The sequence below is a fragment of the Thermobia domestica genome, chromosome 10, assembly GCF_964235325.1.
Source record: "Thermobia domestica chromosome 10, izTheDome1.hap1.1, whole genome shotgun sequence".
In the NCBI taxonomy this organism is placed as follows: Eukaryota; Metazoa; Arthropoda; class Insecta; order Zygentoma; family Lepismatidae; genus Thermobia; species Thermobia domestica.
The window spans coordinates 102,495,797-102,507,947 of record NC_137463.1 but is presented as its reverse complement, the minus strand read 5'-3'; the positions used below and the strand labels follow the sequence as shown (position 1 = coordinate 102,507,947).

Here is a 12,151-nt window from a genome sequence, read left to right as displayed (position 1 = left end):
TAAAATTAAGATTACAAATATGGAGTTAAGAATGCCTATTGTTAATTATGAACCTAACTATGCCACCTTGTTAAGATCTAATATGTTAAAAGAAGGTAAGATTCCTATTTCATTCAACACGTATCAATGTTTACAGAAATCAGTTAGTGGTAAATATTTAGAATTCGATTTAACCACACAATTTAACTCAAGTGAATTTGATATGCCTAATTTTGTGATTGCCTTTTTCCAAACTGATAGAAATGATAATCAGGAAAGAGATTCAAGCTATTTTGATCATTGTAAAGTTCAGAATATCCATTTTCGTAATTCTAGAAATGAATCTTTCCCATTAGAATCTTTAAACTTAGATTTTGCAAAACATAAGTATTTGAAAGTTTATGAAATGTATACGGTATATAAGCGAGCTACAATTGGAAATACTGAGATGTTTTATTATCCTAAGGAATTTTTAGAAAATAGGCCGATGTTCGTAATTAACACAAGCAAGCATAAATCAGTAACTGTAAGTGATAGAACTAATTTGAAACTGACTGTTAATTTTGAAAGCGATGTATCAGATAAAACAATTTGCTATGTTGTTATGATTGGTAAGAAAAATTTAGAGTATGATGTTGAGAAAGAAAAAATAATTGAGAAGATATAAATCAATTATATAATATGTTTATTAGATTAGTTTAGTTTGTAAGTGTTTTTATGATATTATCATAAAAACTTATTTAATAAAATGACTATTCCAGATGACATTCCACGTGAGAATTTAATTGTGTTAATTGAAGATACTATATTAAATCTTGAGAAGTTATTAATGAAAAACAAAAGGAAGTTTAAGAGAATAAAATGTGTTTATATTACTCTTATTACGTTATCAATTCTATTATCAGCTTCTACAGGGTTCATCAATGTATTTATTCCTGTTACAGTGTATTCAATTATTACAACTGCATTTGCTTCGGCTTCTGCTGTTATCACTGGTCTATCAACACGGTTTAATATAGCTTCAAAGAAAGAATATTATAAAAATATGGTGAATCGAATTGGGATGTTTAAAGATGAGCTTAATGTAATTAAGCTCATGAATGGTGAATTAACAGATGAAAATGTAAGAGATATTGTTAACAGAATCAATGACATACTTAACGAAATTCGAGGCTATTAGAAACTGATTTTTAAAAAGTTTTAACATAACAAATACGATGGCGAGTCATATTGAACTTTTAAATAAACTTGGAAGTCTTGAACAAATACAGGTTATTGGATTATTGGATTAAGAGAATTAGAATTAAATACAGAATATAAGATTGTGAAAATGGAAAAGATTAAAACTAAGTTTGGAAAGAGCATTTTAGTTGAATGTGAGGAGTTTAAGGTATTTCTTCCACCTAGATTTACAAAACACTTAACAGATAAAATGATTGATGAGATCGTTAAAGATGGAATAAAAATCAAATACACTGGTTTAAAAGATAACTATCCAACTGTTGAGTTCTGTATGTGAATCCAAAAAATAATAAAAATGATCAAAAATATGTTGTCAGAAGTAAAAAATGGAGTGAATAGAATGGATCCTCAAAAGAAATTTATACTTACTAATAACTTTAATGTAATTGTGAAAAATGTGCAAACCGAAGTTCAAGTTGTTTTTGATATTAACGGCTGTCTATTCAGTTTGAATTATGATCAGTGGACAGAGTTTAAGAAGTCATTGTTTCCTATTGAGAATGAAGTTAGCAGAAGATTTCACTATCAATATCCTAATTTGTAAATATCAATATACTAATTTGTGAGTATTATGTAATTATGTAGAATTTAGTTAACTTTTATGGTTAAATCATAAAAGTGTTTTGTAATTTTATTTTACTAAATTTAGTGATTTTTTTGTAACAAAATTTAATGATTTCTGAAGTCAAAACCGGTTATAACCAGATTTAGTGATTTTTTGTAACTAGATTTAGTGATAGAATGCATTAGAAGTTATTGTGAGTAAGATAGAAGTTATTTCAGATGTGATAGAAGTTATTTGGGAAGTAGGGAGTGCGGTAGAAATTATTAGGGGTAGTTTAGAAGTTATTTGGAGGTAGGGGGATGCGCTATTGTTATTAGGGGTGCGCTATTATTATTGATGGTGTGCTAGATTGTTATTGGAAATGATGAGGTGGCGCAGAATCCCCATCCCACCCCTACTTATTCGGAAGATTATCGCTAAATATATCAACGAAACGAAATATTATGCCTGTACTCATAAGCTTCAAGCTCCTCCCAAATAAAATTAGGACATTTTAGAAAACGAAACAAACAGAGAAACCCCACCCAAAGTACTTTTCTCTATCCGCTACTGATTATTTGTATAAATTAGTATTCAAGATTGTATCCGGAAAATTATTTCTAAATCGTTGCACAGCTACAGTATAACAGAAATGTGGAAGTACGGTTTGACGGATATATTGAAAAACGTACGCTTTGACGAATATAAAGAAAAACATAAGTTTAACTTTTGCGCTAGAAGCTAGAGTACTAAGCTCTTAGAAATCAAACACGGATGACAAACTAAAATGATTTAGAGAAGAAAAAAATGTTGATAAATCAAAAGTTAAAATAAAGTCAAATAGCCTATAAAATTGCCCTCAAATACTACATTCTTCATGTTAGCTTTAATTCGTAAAACATGTGCTCCATCCATCTTGATGGTGAATTTCAGAGCGAAATATGGCATTTAGGTCATGGAATTCTTATCTAACTATAGAATATACTATAAGAAAGCTATTTAGATAGAAAAATCATGAAAATAAAAAAAGCCAAAATTTCCAAAATTCTCGTTTTTTCCCAAAAAAGCCGGCTGTTTATGTGAAAAAAAACATAAATTCAAAAAAGCCGGCTTTTTGCATCTCTAGTTGCTACTGTCGTTGCAACCATAACACCGATCTGAAAATAAGCTAGCAATTATTTATTTCAAACTAATTTACGGCTTTAAACTTGTTCCAGAGGCATATTGAAACGTGTGTCGCATGGATATTGCTCTCAATAGATTTGCGTGCACCGGAATATATTCACTGAACCCTCAGATATTTACAAACCCTACTATCTCTCCGCAAACTTGATTCGTGTTGCAAGATGATACACTAGATCTACCTCTAAAGACCCACAATGTTCAACTTCATTAGGGGTTAAGGAAAATGGGGATACTTCTTGTTTATCGTCTGCAGCGAATCCTTGTTCTCCACATATGGCCGAGAAATCAGAATCTACTCGTCCATCAACTAGTAAAGAGCTCTCCATTAGTGAACAGTTATAATCTATGACGGAAAATCGCAAGAGACGTTTAGCGTCACGCACCAGAAGAACTGAGTAAAGTGCGATTCCATATAAGAGGCAAATTGAAAGAAAAAGTGATATTAGGAAATGAAGTAGCAAAATAAGGCCACAAGAAGCTAATGAACCACTACACAGACAACGAGAAAATATTAACAAGAAAGCCCCACTCAATGTATAATTTATGGTGAAACGTTCAATGAATGCTGGGTGCAGTGTGAATCCAGCGATGGCTGGGTTCACGAAACTGCACCTCAATTGAGTCAACAGATATCCATTACACGCTACCACTGTTAGCTTCGTGGATAGGTCTTCTTATTGTTCCTTCTAGGTGTAGAATATGATGTTTTTCAAACATCTTACGTATTCCTTAGTGCTCGCCAATATTCTAAATATGTGAAATTTAGCGATCTGTATTGCCATTCGTCTATTTCATTATTTTAGCATTTATGTCGATATGTTCAGTTTGTTAATAAAGTTCACATTCCATATTTCAGGCTTATTTCGGGGCAATTTTACATCTTTTTACCAGGAGGCAGTTCAATGTGTTAAAATGTCTGGGGCTACCTCCTTTCCCCTAAAAAGGTGAACTAATATTCACATGTTTATATTTCCAGGTTTACTTTCGGAAAATGCTTAGCACTCTTGAGTTAGGTACTAATTTGTGCAAAACAAAAAGTTGGACACCAGTCAAGTCCCCTCCTGAAATTGGCGGAGGCAGTGCTCCCTTACACCACCCTTCCGCCTTGTTACGGCACTACGAGTTTTATGAATCCTGATGCAGGGACGACCATGTTTTCAATGATTTTGTATCCATTCAGCACAGGTTGCTAGTATAGAACAGATAATTAGGCCCAAATGAAGATCAATAATACAGTGAGAGCAGCTAGATTCACTTCTTCCACTCTTGAATAAAATTCACAAAACATGGTTACTTCCCTTTGCAGTATTGCTACATGATTTGCTATATCTATGCGATGTGCATTGTTAAATCAGTGTACAAAAGCATTTTTTTTCTCGCTACAAGTGAATGTCGCAAAAGACCAACCAAAGATACAAATATCTACCAGGACAAACTATATAAAATCAATAGATTTCGTTCTGAAACAATCACAGGAAAATATGGATGTTATCAATATGGTTGTTTAGCATGTGGAAGACATTTTAGATATCAATGTTCAGCTAGGAGCGCACAATGTAGGGATTGCAACGAATATAATCATTTTGCACACAATTGTCCAAAAGGTATACAAATAGGTACATAAGAAGAATCAATGAGTTGCCTGATGAAGATATTCAGAAGGAAGACAAGATCTTCATCCTTACTGAATTACAGAAGAATTAGATGACAAAAGCAAATACGAATGTAGAAGATGAACGAAGTTTTAGTTCAGTGGAGATTTTATGTTAAGCTCCATTCAGGTAGCCAATACAGAGAAGAAAATATGTTCATTAGTAATTAATCGAATTTAAATGGTAAAACGAAATTCAGAGGTTAAACACGAGAATCTTGAACCAGAAAATCGATAACAGAGGAATCAGGTCTGTAGACACACCGACAAACAGGTAGTAGAAATGGAATACCTTAGTATGAGTCAGGGAATACGTACAAGGTCAACAATAATAGAAGGAAAGAATACAAATAATAGAAGTCCAAAACAAATATGGTAAACAGGTGAGAACAGAAAATAAAGTTACGAAAGAAAGAAACAGAAGAAAACAATACAGAAATGTAGATAGTAAAATAATAAGAATGTGTAAAAATAAAAGAGAAGGCGAAGATATAAAGGGATTAGTCAAGAAAAAAGATGTAGAGGATAAGTATAAAGAAATGATACAAAAAGATGATGGATGGAAGTCTGAAGAATTAAAGCAAACCGTTGAGACACAGGTGAAAAAGAGAGTCAGAGAGAAAAGGAATGCGTACAAGTTTACTTTTGCGCACCACTAGAAACAATTGTTAAAACTTATAATTCTTTTACTAATTTCCTTCTTATTATCCCCTAAAAGGTTTCCCTTGGCGACATGAAAATGTCTCACTTGGCATAGATAAAATACAGGGATGAATAATTAAATATTATAGTGCAAAAACTCAAACCAACCTGCCTTAGGTGGCCATTAAAACACGAATGCTATCCACTAGGGTCAGGGAAGAATAAAGCTGGTGGGTCCGTACGCTAGCGCGGGAGTGCGTCTGAAAGGAACAAGTCATTCAGCAGTCGGGGATATGTGCGCAAGCCAAGATGAAAAGGAATGGGTTTTGTCAATGGTACGAATTTCAATAGCACTTGTAATTTTTTTTCCAATAACGTTGCACTTGAACATATAAAATACAGGTTTTTTACATTGTGCAAAAATATGCTGCCAGTGGAAAATAACATCTAATAATGCCATCTTTTATATACACTCATTTATTATATCCGGCGTAAATCACTTGCGATTATTTTATAATAGAACACTACACTTGTAAACCTATAATACAGAGTATTACTTTGTATTTCATTCTGTCGCCATTTGTTCCTTATAAACATGCCTATCCATACAAAGAATTGAATTTTACATGTAAATAGTTCAAAGTGTCGTGCGCCAAAGCTACACCTGCACATAAGAATGAGATACAGGTGAAGACGGGGGTTAAGAGGGAAAGAAGCTGCAAAAAGAAGTGAAAAGGGAGAAATTTTTGTATGATGGTTATTAGTAGCGAAAAATACATTAATGAAGTGCCATCTGACAAAGTAGAAGAAGAGAAGAAAACGGAAAAAAAGTTCTGATATAAAACAGTTGAATATTTGTTGTTTGTAGTTGAAAGATAAAGTGTTGAATGTTTGTTGATTTCGGCTCCTATTGCCTATTATTTCGTGTGCTTGAGGGAACTCAAACGATGTTTCCGAATATCGTAGCTTTTGATATGTTAATAGTATTGAGTGAAGTCGGGAGAATTATCGCGAGGCTGCGCGGCTATATGATCAACGGTTTCTCAATCGTGCTGGGCAGTCGAGGAAAGCGTTTCGTCTTGCACTTGGTGTGCAGAGGACTGGGCATGTCCCTTCTCAACACAAAAGACGTCAGCAGATCAGGCGCCGTGTTTAGGATAAACGGTCTCCCGGCATCCTTGCTGCAGTCCATGTGGTTCCCCAAATCTCGAAAACACGATTCGCCAGGGATGCTGCGATAAGCAACATGACGGTTTGGAGGATTCTGCTCAACAACGTGCTCCATTTTGACCATGTTCATCTGCATCAGGAACTCCGAGAACAAGATTTACATATCCGTCTAGTTTTGTCAGTGGATGAGTGCCAGGAAACCCATGTTTCCAACGGGACATTCTGTGGACGGATGTAGCAACCTTCAAGAGTAATGGAGATGTCAGCATACACAACGCACACTACTGGTCCAGTTTGAATCCTTTTTTTTTTTGAAGTGTCTACGTGCACTACGAACAGAGAAAAATGCCTGTGCCGGTGGACTGATAGTAGCAATTCAACTTCAAATAACAGACGTAGATCCCAAACCGCAGAATTTAACGATAAGTGTTTCCCGTTAAAGTTGTTTCTACTTCAATAATACTTCCAAAGAAATCAAAATTGATACCAATTTCCATTTGAAATTTTGGAGTTGACCACCGTGGATGTATCCCCGCTACGCCAATTGATATAGAAGCATCACCATTGATTCTTCACGTACGATTTGGTCATTCAGTTTTTTGTTTTTTGAAGTGTCTGCGTGTACTACGAACAGAGGAAAATGATTGAGATGGCAATTGGTCTGAAGTGGCAATTCAACAAATAACATAAGTAGATACCAAACCGTAGAATATGACGAAAAGTGTTTCCCGTAAAAGTTAATTCTTTATCAGTAATACTTTCAAAGAAGTCGAAATTGATACCAGTTTCCATTAAAAATTTTGGAGTTAATCCCTTTGATGCATTCCCGCTACGCCACTGGATATGGGAGTATCACCATTTGATTCTTCAGTTACGATTTAGTCATTCATTTTCTGTTTGAAGTGTCTCCGTGCACTATGAACAGAAAAATGAGTTTACCGGGTTGTCTGATAGTAGCAATACAACAAATAATAGACGTAGATCCGAAACCGTAGAATTTAACGAAAAGTGTTTCCCGTAAAAGTTAATTCTTTTTCAATATTACTTCTAAAAAATCGAAATTGATACCATTTTCCATTAAAAATTTTGGTGTTGACCCCCTTGGTGTATTCCCGCTACGCCACTGGATATGGAAGTATCACCATTTGATTCTTCATGTACCATTTGGTCATTCATTTTTTGTTTCCAGCGTCTACGTGCACTAGAAGCTGAGAAAAATGTCTAAGACTGGTGGTCTGATACACCCTTTTCCCCTCCCTACATTGGACCGTCAAACTAAAATGATAAATTTGAATGAGATCGGTTTGGTGATTCCAAAGTTATGAGGTTTTACTAGTATATACCCGCTTCGCTGGGTGAAATGAAAATTTAAATGCACAATTCCGTGTCTCATGTGTTCTGTGCCCGTGAAATATGCTGTTTTCGTTTTTAATGGCATCGAATTAAACGGCATCGGCAAGATTATTGATCACCTCGGCGATCCCAAATACCACGTATTCGACGCTAATATTAATCATTTTCGATCATTTCATTATCTCCCAAGCTACGGGGCTGAGTTTGGTTTCAAACGGGATCGGAAGTGTCATTCTTCATCTCAGCGACCCTAAAAACTACGAATCAGACACTAGTGTCGGATAATTTTGAACATTTATATATATATATATATATATATATATATATATATATATATATATATATATATATATATATATATATCCCCCTCCTCTTCTTTCATGTTGTGCGGCACGGCATTGGATGTGTTACCGGTCATCTCAGTGACCCAGGAAACTATGGATTCGACACTAATATGGGTTATTTTTTATTTCCCTCTCCCCCTCTCAGAAGACGCGCGGCTGAATTTGGAATTAACACCATACGAAGTGTCATTGTTCATCCAGAAACTATAGATTCAACACTATTTTCGAATCATTATAACCCCCTCCCCCTTGTTGCGGCCTATGTCATCGGAAGTATCACTGTCCATCTGAGCGACCACAAAAATGTGGATTGAGCACTAATATCTGTCATTTTCGACCATTTTTAAAGGTTTTACTCCCCCTCAACCAAGTTGAAAGTTTGAATCTGAATTTAAACGGGATCGAAAGTATCACTGCTCATCTAAGCGACCCAGAAAACTATAAATTCTACTGATAGTGGACATATTCAACCATTTTTAATATATATCTCTTTCTCCCCCTTCTTCAACTTGTGGAGCTGATTTTGGATTTAAACCGGATCGGAAATGTCTCTGTTCATCACAATGATCCCGAAAACTATGGATTAGACACTAATATTGGTCATTTTCAATCATTATTATATACAACTCCTCCTCCCCTCAACCGTGCTGCGGCACACGGAGTCAAAATTGTCACTGTTAATCTCAGCAAATCCTAAAACTATGGATTCGACACTAATATTAGCCATTTCCGATCATTTTTAATGTTTGTTCCCCTCCCCTACGTTGCAACTTCCCCCTCCTCAACTATCAGGGCTGAACTTGGATTGATACAGCATCAGAAGTGTCACTGTTTCTCTCATCGATCCCGAAAACTATGGATTCAACACTAATATTGGTCATTTTGATCATTTTTAAATTTCTTCTCTTTCCCCCTCCCCTACGTTGCATCGTCAAAGTGAGTATACTTAATCGCTGCCCGAAAACTCATGTATGTTGAAAATTTGATTGAGATCGGTCGGATGGTTCAAGAGTGATAAAGTCACAAAGGCAGTCATTCTTATTTTTTCATATATATCCCCCTCCCTCAATCCCCTATGGTGGCTCGTCATAGTGAAACGATAAAAAACACCCAAGGTCTGACCCTGATACATGTTGAAAATTTGATCGAGATTGGTTGGGTGGTTCAAAAGTTATTAGTTTTATTAGTTTTTATTCATACGTTCCCCTCCTTTCCCTCTTCCCTAGTATCTACCGTTAAAGTGAAATTACAAAAATGTTTCCACATCCGAACCTTATGCATGTTGAAAATTTGATTTAGATTGGTCGGGTGGTTCAAGAGTGATGAAGTCACAAAGACAGTCATTTTTATTTTTTTTTTACATATATCTCCCCCTTCCCCTCCTCTATACTGGCTCGTCATAGTGAAACGATAAAAAGCACCCAAGGCCCGACCCTCATACATGTTGAAAATTTGATCGAGATTGGTTGGGTGGTTCAAAAGTTATTAGTTTTTATTCATGTCCCCATCCCAACCCCCTTCCCTAGGATCTACCGTTATAGTGAAATTACAAAAATGTTTCCACATCCGAACCTTATGCATGTTGAAAATTTGATTGAGATTGGTCGGGTGATTCAAGAGTGATGAAGTCACAAAAACAGTCATTTTTATTTTTTTTTACATATATCTCCCCTTCCCCTCCTCTATACTGGCTCGTCATAGTGAAACGATAAAAAGCACCCAAGGCCTGACCCTCATACATGTTGAAAATTTGATCGAGATTGGTTGTATGGTTCAAAAGTTATTAGTTTTGTTAATTTTTATTCATGTCCCCCTCCCCACCCCCTTCCCTAGAATCTACCGTTAAAGTGAAATTACAAAAATATTTCCAGATCCGAATCTCATGTATGTTGAAACTCTGAATGAGATCGGTCGGATAGTTCAAGATTTATTAAGTTACAAAAATAGTCACTTTCAGTCTTATATAAATTGATTTTTATATACCTCCCCCTCCTTCTCCTCCCATACGTTGCTCAGTCAATTTAAAATTATAGAAAAAATCCCAGGCCTAAACCTCATCTATGTTGAAAATTTGATCAAGATCGGTTGAGTGGTTCGGGAGTTATTAAGTTTTATTTATTTTTATACCCATTCCCCCTCCCCCCTCACTTTTACCATCCAAGTGAATAGCCTAAAACCAGCCCGGCCTTGAACCTCATCCATGTTACAAATTTGATCGAGATCGATCAAGCGGTTCAGCAGATTTAAAGTCATAAACATAGTGATTTTCAATTTTATATATATAGATATATTTTTATATACACACGTCTCCCTCCCCTCTCCCTCTCCTCAGCTGTAGTAAAAAAAGCATTTTAGGCATAGGGTTATTTTTACGTAATATTCATATCCGAGTTCTTACTGTGAAAAATTCCTTGCTATAGTTGCTATTTTTCTTTAACGTTTCAACAAATACTTGATTGGCAACAATGGTGAACGCAGCCGTTGGGAGTTTGAATTGCTCTAGTTCCTGCTTGGAATACACACGTAGATGGCACTGCGTCGGAATACACACCGATCGAGAAACGAAATTTTTCAGTCTGAGCACACACTTTACACACACAAACCGGTTGTATCCGTATAAACGAGCGGAGTCAAAAGAACTCGCGGGGGGACCCCTATAATGGTCCTGCACGCGTTAAAAGTAAAAAACTTTTCGAGCAACCACTAAAAAATGCTCGCTTTGCAAAAATTGCTCAGAGTGCTGCTCTGTAGCCGATCGACCTACAAAGTTTGGCGGGTTCACCAACGCACACACACACACACACACACACACATATATATATATATATATATATATATATATATATATATATATATATATATATATATATATATAATATTTTCAGGAGCCTAAAGGCGTGTTCGGACTCGAAGTGAAACAACAGTTAGCTAGACAAACACCTTTCAACTTTGTTATTCATGCAAGCAAATCAGGTAAACTCACTCGCGAACACGTCAAACGGTGGCTAAAAATGTTTATTCCTGATGTGAAACAGGATTCCTTGCTGTTGCTTGACTCGTGGAGTGGATAGACGGGTGAAGACGTGCGAGAATTGTTACATGGGAAAAACATTCGTGCTAAAGTTATACCCCAAAGACCACCAAATTTATTCAGCCTCTTGATGTATACTTTATTCGGCAATATAAGCTGGTAATTCGGAGAGTCGAGGATTATTTTTGACATAAATTCAATGTTTGTGGCACACCAAACAAGTTATATGACAGAATTTTCATAATAAAAATGCATTCTGTTGTCTATCATCAATTTTGTGCGCCAGTCCTAAAGGACAGAAATGTGAGTACGTTACAAGAGCAATAGTTTACAGATGTTCTGGAGACTATGTTGCAAGTAGAAAATAGTATCTCTGGTCATGAAGATTGTAACGAAAGTGCATTTGTTAAGTGTTTCTACTGCTCCATGTTGCTGTGTGCTAATCACTTCGTTATGGGTCTCCATCATCACAACTGATTAGCAAAAAGTTAGTAGGTTAATATTTGCTTATGTGCACCAGTTTATATTATCTTTCTTATAATTTTTCTATTAATTATCTAATAACTTCAAGACATATCCTTATAAAGTCATATGGGCCGTTTCACCTAACTTATATTACAGCATTTAAACACTATGCATAATCGCAACACACACAGACTCTTATATATAGCGCACTTTGAAATAGGTATAATTTGTTACAGCGCTGCTATTCCATTTTTCACTATAGGTATTTCAAATTAATTAATGATTTCTCTCACTAGGCTCAAGATCTGATAGGTATTGTGGCTCTTGTAGATCAAGTGACTACTACTGCATTAGTTAAAACCCTGCAAGTGCTCGCACGACAATGTTTCATAATACAAATTTAACTTGCACAGTTTTTATATGTTTCTATGGGTGAGAGCTCTTAACTCTGAAGTGAAAACAGATATGTAAACTTTGGTATCGGAAATTGATTCAAGAGTAAATTCCAGTGCTATTTGATACCCCACATGACCCTTTTGTCATTT

At 35.5% G+C, this 12,151-nt stretch overlaps 1 protein-coding gene across 2 annotated transcripts in view; it reads left to right on the top strand.

The window, feature by feature from the left end:
• LOC145662607 (phospholipid-transporting ATPase ABCA1-like) overlaps positions 1–12,151 on the top strand; it is a 1,231,974-nt gene that overhangs the window by 193,387 nt on the left and 1,026,436 nt on the right. The window lies entirely within an intron of this gene.